At 42.4% G+C, this 6870-nt stretch overlaps 1 non-coding gene across 1 annotated transcript; it reads left to right on the forward strand.

Moving 5' to 3' along the window:
- Window positions 1–480: 480 nt before the first annotated feature.
- On the forward strand, window positions 481–671 carry LOC140283388 (U2 spliceosomal RNA). Its single transcript, XR_011910079.1, has one exon. It is a non-coding gene; the product is annotated as a U2 spliceosomal RNA (small nuclear RNA).
- Window positions 672–6870: the final 6199 nt, after the last annotated feature.

The raw sequence follows: 6870 nt of genomic DNA on the forward strand, positions 1-6870 counted from the left end.
ATTTAGTTTGAGTGAAGGAATTCATTTTATAGCAAAATCCGAAATCGTGAAGAACTCATGGAAGTAAGCTTATTCTCGGATTCCTGAATCTTTAGATTTGCTCTTTGTTTTACTGCAAAGTACAACGTTGAGCAGCACTAATGAGTTGTTTCTATTTTTGGCAGGCTTTACCTTTGCGGATGAAGCCCTTTCTGTCTGTGCAAAAGAAATCTTGTTACTGTGCAGAGTGACTTCTCTGAGTAGAGTCGCCTTACTTGTTGCGACTGTGCCAATGTTCGAAGCTGGAGTGCAAAGTTGTTGCTTGAATGGTGCTCGCTGGAGCGTGCGGTAGTGTAAAGTTATACCATTTAAAAGGGCTGAAGAGTGCTCAGTGCAGCGGGTGGGCCGAGGTGCAAAGTGACACTATGGCCATAAAAAGAACACCGCTACAAGTGCGCATTGTGCCAGGAAGGGCCCTCGGACGTGAACCAGTGGACAGTTATCGCTTCTCGGCCTTTTGGCTAAGATCAAGTGTAGTATCTGTTCTTATCAGTTTAATGTCTGATGTGTCCTCTATGCGAGGACTACATATTAAATGGATTTGTATCAATAGGAGTTGAAAAAGGAGCTTGCTCCGTTCACTCCAAGCATCGACCCGGTACTGTAGTGCCCCTGGGAACGGTGCACTCTCCTCTGCTCGGTGCAGGATGGAAGTTTCAGGGAGCCCAAGATGAAACTTTCTTTTAGTCTGCTGAGAAAAGAGAGTGAATGCGAAGTAGACTTTAACACGGTTCTGGGAGCGAGCCGAGTGCGGGCTAATCAGGAGAATTGCTTGAAAGAAACGCGACACCGAATGAGCGGTCAGAACAAAGCCTCAATACGGTGTTCCTGTGGTGTTTTTATAAAATGCGGTGAAAAAAAAGGTGTGAATGCCCCATAGAAAACTAAAAGGTGGAGCGGAAGTGTTCGGCTGCAAGAAGGTGTGAATGTCCGACTATATTTGGTGAAAAGCAGGTGAAGCAAGGTCTGAATGCCCAACCTTACATCATCAAAAGCGAGATCAGAGGTTTTTGGCTGCAAGAAGGCCATAGTTTGCCAAAAGTGGGTAAGGTGCGAATGACCGACTAAATATCAACAAAAGTGGGGGCGGAGGTCTTCGGATGCAAGTGGGTGTGAATATCCCACCATAGAAGTATGGTGGAGAGGAAGCTGTGAATGGCCGACCATAGTTTGCAAAAAGCGGGTGAGAAAAGGTGCGAATGTCCAACCATACATGATCAAAACAGGGAGCGGAGGTGTTTGGCTGCGACAAGGTGTGAATGTCCACCCATAATTAATGAAAAGCGGGCAACAAGTAGGTTCGAATGCCCAACCATACATCATCAAAAGCAGGAGTGGATGTGTTCGGCTACAAGAAGGTTTGAATGTCCGAGCATAGTTTGTAAAAAGCGGGTAAGAAAAGGTTCGAATGCCTGAATATACATCATCAAAAGCAGGACTGGATGTGTTCGGCTACAAGAAGGTTTGAATGTCCGACCATAGTTGGTAAAAAGTGGGTATGAAAAGGTTCGAATGCCCAAAATCGGCTGAAAAAAACTGTGTTCGGCTGCAAAAAGGTGTGAATGTTTGACTAAAGTTTGTAAGACAAGGTTTGAATGCCTGACAATGTATGATCAAAAGCGGGAGCGGAGGTATTCAGCTGCAAGAAGGTCTAAATGTCCATCATTAATTGCTAGAAAACATGAAAGAAAATTTTCGAAAATCAATCTGCATATGATCATAAGTGGGAGAGGAGGTGTTCAGCTGCAAGAAGGTGTGAATGTCCTACCATAATTGCTGAAAAATGTGTTAGAAACGGTAGGAATGCCGGACCATACATCATCAAAAGCTAGAGAGGTGGTGTTCGGCTGCAAGTAGGTGTGAATGTCTGACTAAAGTTCAAATATATTAACAAAAGCGGGAGGAGAGCTCTTCGGATGAGTGGTTGAGAATTTCCAACCGTAATCTATAAAATGCGGTGAAAAAAAAGGTGTGATAGAAACCTAAAAGGTGGAGCGGAAGTGTTCGGCTGCAAGAAGGTGTGAATGTCCGTCTATAGTTGGTGAAAAGCAGGAAAAGCAAGGTCTGAATGCCCAATCTTACATCATCAAAAGCGAGATCAGAGGTGTTTGGCTGCAAGAAAACGGGTTAGGTGTGAATGACCGACTAAATATCAACAAAAGTGGGGGCGGAGATCTTCGGATGCAAGTGGGTGTGAATATCCCACCATACAAGTATGGTGGAGAGGAAGCTGTGAATGTCCGACCATGGTTTGTAAAACGCGGGTAAGACAAGGTGCGAATGTCCGACAATGTATATACCATCATAAGCGGAAGCGGAGGTGTTCGGCTGCATGAAGGTGTGAACGTCCGACCAAAGTTTGTAAAAAGCAGTTAAGAAAAGGTTCGAATATCCAACCAAACATAATCAAAAGTGGGAGCAGAGCTGTTCGACTGCAAGTAGGTTTGAATTTCCACCCATAATTCCTGAAAAATGGGTAAGAAAAGGTGCGAATGCCCAACCATACATCATCAAAAGAAGAAGTGGATGTGTTCTGCTACAAGAAGGTTTGAATGTCCGACCATAGCTTGTAAAAAGTGGGTAAGAAAAAGTTTGAATGCTCGAACATACACCATCAAAATTGGAAGCGGAGGTGTTCCGCTGTAAGACGGTGTGAATGTCCGACCATAATTGGTAAAAAGCGGGTAAGAAAAGGTTAAAATACCCGACTGTACACAATCAATAGCGGGAGCGGAGTTGTTCGGCTACAAGAAGGTGTGAAAGTCCGACCATGGTTTGTAAAACGCGGGTAAGACAAGGTGCGAATGCCCGACAATGTATGATCAAAAGAGGGAGCGGAGGTGTTCGGCTGCAAGGTCTGAATTTCCAACCATAATTTGTAAACACCGTTGAAGAAAAGCCTCGAAAGCCCGACTATACACCATCAAAAGCGGGAGCAGAGGTGTTCAGCTGCAAGAAGGTCTGAATGTCCACCAATAATTACTGAGAAATGGATAAGAAAAGGTGTGAATGCCCAACTATACATCATCACAAGCAGAAGTGGATGTGTTCGGCCACAAGAAGGTTTGAATGTCCGACCATAGTTTGTAAAAGGCGGGTAAGAAAAGGTTTGAATGCCCGAACATACACAATCAAAAGAGGGAGCGGAGGTGTTTCGCTGCAAGAAGGTGTGAATGTCCGACCATAGTTTGTAAAAAGTGGGTAAGAAAAGGTTCGAATGCCAGAACATACACCATCAAAAGAGGGAGCGGAGGTTTTCCGCTGTAAGAAGGTGTGAATGTCCGACCATAGTTGGTAAAAAGCGGGTAAGAAAAGGTTAAAATACCCGACTCTACACAATCAATAGCGGGAGCGGAGTTGTTCGGCTAAAAGAAGGTGTGAAAGTCCGACCATGGTTTGTAAAAAGCGGGTAAGAAAAGGTTCGAATGCAAAAATACACACCATCAAAAGCGGAAGCCGAGGTGTTCGGCTGCAAGTAGGTGTGAATGTCCACCCATAATTAATGAAAAGCGGGCAAGAAGTAGGTTCGAATGCCCAACCATACATCAACAAAAGCAGGAGTGGATGTGTTTGGCTACAAGAAGGTTTGAATGTCCGAGCATAGTTTGTAAAAAGCGGGTAAGAAAAGGTGCGAATGCCCGACAATGTATGATCAAAAGAGGGAGTGGAGATTTTCAGCTACAAGAAGGTTTGAATGTCCAACCATAGTTTGTAAAAAGCGGGTAAGAAAAGGTGCGAATGCCCGAAAATACACCATCAAAAGAGGGAGTGGAGGTGTTCCGCTGTAAGATGGTGCGAATGTCCGACCATAGTTGGTAAAAAGCGGGTAAGAAAAGGTTCGAATGCCCGAATATATACCATCAAAAGCGGAAGCGGAGGTGTTCGGCTGCAAGAAGGTGTGAACGTCCGACCAAAGTTTGTAAAAAGCAGTTAAGAAAAGGTTCGAATATCCAACCAAACATAATCAAAAGTGGGAGCAGAGGTGTTCAGCTGCAAGAAGGTGTGAATGTCCACCCATAATTCCTGAAAAATGGGTAAAAAAAGGTGCGAATGCCCAACCATACATCATCAAAAGCAGGTGTGAATGTCAGATCATAATTTGCAAAAACCTGATGAGAAATGGTGAGAATGCCCGACTATACACCATCAAATGCGGGAGCGGAGGTGTTCGGCTGTGAGTAGGTGTGAATGTCCGACCATACTTGCTGAAAAATATGACAAAGTAGTTTTCACTTGGTTTGAGTGAAGGATTTCCTAAAGGTTTAGTGTTGTTCTTTGGTATACTGCAAAGTAATACTTTCTATTTTGTTGAAACCGATTAAGTTAAAACTGCTTTGTCCTTCATATATATCCATGTCATAATAGCTTTAAACAAAAAAGAATGTTGTACTTTGCAGGATAGGAAAGAACAACACTAAACCTTTAGGAATCCGAGAATAATCTTCTTTTCACGAGTTCTACACAATTTCGGATTTTGATATAAAATGAATTCCTTCACTCAAACCAAGTTAAAACTGCTTTGTCCTTCATATTTATTCATGTCTAAATAGCTTTAAACAAAAAAAAACGTTGTACTTTGCAGGATAGGAAAGAACAACTCTAAACCTTTTCAGGAATCCGAGAATAAGCGTCGATTGACGAGTTCTACACAATTTCGGATTTTGATATAAAATGAATTCGTTCACTCAAACCAAGTTAAAACTGCTTTTGTCCTTCATATTTATCCATGTCTGAATAGGTTTCAACAAAAAAGAAAGTATTACTTTGCAGTATACCAAAGAACAACACTAAACCTTTAGGAATCCGAGAATAAGCTTCTTTTCACCAGTTCTACACAATTTTGGATTTTGATATAAAATGAATTCCTTCACTCAAACCAAGTTAAAACGGCTTTGTCCTTCATATTTATCCATGTCTGAATGGGTTTCAACAAAATAGAAAGTATTACTTTGCAGTATACCAAAGAACAACACTAAACCTTTAGGAATCCGAGAATAAGCTTCTTTTCACCAGTTCTACACAATTTTGGATTTTGATATAAAATGAATTCCTTCACTCAAACCAAGTTAAAACTGCTTTGTCCTTCATATTTATCCATGTCTGAATCGGTTTCAACAAAATAGAAAGTATTACTTTGCAGTATACCAAAGAACAACACTAAACCTTTAGGAATCCGAGAATAAACTTATTTCCACGAGTTCTACACAATTTCGGATTTTGATATAAAATGAATTCCTTCACTCAAACCAAGTGAAAACTGCTTTGTCATATTTTTCAGCAAGTATGGTCGGACATTCACACCTACTCACAGCCGAACACCTCCGCTCCCGCATTTGATGGTGTATAGTCGGGCATTCTCACCATTTCTCATCAGGTTTTTGCAAATTATGATCTGACATTCACACCTGCTTTTGATGTTGTATGGTTGGGCATTCGCACCTTTTTTTACCCATTTTTCAGGAATTATGGGTGGACATTCACACCATCTTGCAGCTGAACACCTCCTCTCCCGCATATGATCATGTGCGGTTTGATATTCGAAAATTTTCTTTCATGTTTTCTAGCAATTATTGATGGACATTGAGACCTTCTTGCAGCTGAACACCTCTGCTCCCGCTTTTGATGGTGTATAGTCGGGCTTTCGATTCTTTTCTTCCCCGGTTTTTACAAATTATGGTTGGACATTGAGACCTTCTTGCAGCTGAACACCTCTGCTCCCGCTTTTGATGGTGTATAGTCGGGCTTTCGAGCCTTTTCTTCCCCGGTTTTTACAAATTATGGTTGGACATTCAGACCTTCTTGCAGCCGAAAACCTCCGCTCCCTCTTTTGATCATACATTGTCGGGCATTCGCACCTTTTCTTAACCACTTTTTACAAAACATGGTCTGACTTTCACACTTTCTTGTAGCCGAACACATCCCTTCCCGCTATTGATTGTGTACAGTCGGGTATTTTAACCTTTTCTTACCCGCTTTTTACCAACTACGGTCGGACATTCACACCTTCTTATGGCGGAACACCTCCGCTCCCTCTTTTGATGGTGTAGGTTCGGGCATTCGAACCTTTTCTTACCCGCTTTTTACAAACTATGCTCGGACATTCAAACCTTCTTGTAGCCGAACACATCCAGTCCTGCTTTTGATGATGTATGGTTGGGCATTCGCACCTTTTTTTTTACCCATTTTTGAGGAATTATGGGTGGACATTCACACCTTCTTGCAGCTGAACACCTCCTCTCCCACTTATGATCATGTGCGGTTGGATATTCGAACATTTTTTTTCATGTTTTCTAGCAATTATTGATGGACATTCAGACCTTCTTGCAGCTGAACACCTCCGCTCCCGCTTTTGATGGTGTATAGTGGGGCTTCCGAGCCTTTTCTTCCCCGGTTTTTACAAATTATGGTTGGACATTTAGACCTTCTTGCAGCCGAAAACCTCCGTTCCCTCTTTTGATCATACATTGTCCGGCATTCGCACCTTTTCTTACCCGCTTTTTACAAACCATGGTAGGACTTTCACACCTTTTAGTAGCCAAACAACTCCGCTCCCGCTATTGATTGTGTACAGTCGGGTATTTTAACCTTTTCTTACCCGCTTTTTACCAATTATGGTGGGACATTCACACCTTCTTACAGCGGAACACCTCCACTCCCTGTTTTGATCATTTATGGTCTGGCAATACTACCTTTTCTTACCCGTTTTTGAGATATTATGGCTGGACATTCACAGCTTCTTGCAGCCGAACACCTCTTCTCCCGCTTTTGATGATGAATGGTCCGGCATTCTTACCTTTTCTAACACATTTTTCAGCAATTATTGTTGGTCAT

Source organism: Leuresthes tenuis, unplaced genomic scaffold (genome assembly GCF_036924035.1).
Source record: "Leuresthes tenuis unplaced genomic scaffold, fLeuTen1.0.hap1 SCAF_23, whole genome shotgun sequence".
NCBI lineage: Eukaryota > Metazoa > Chordata > Actinopteri > Atheriniformes > Atherinopsidae > Leuresthes > Leuresthes tenuis.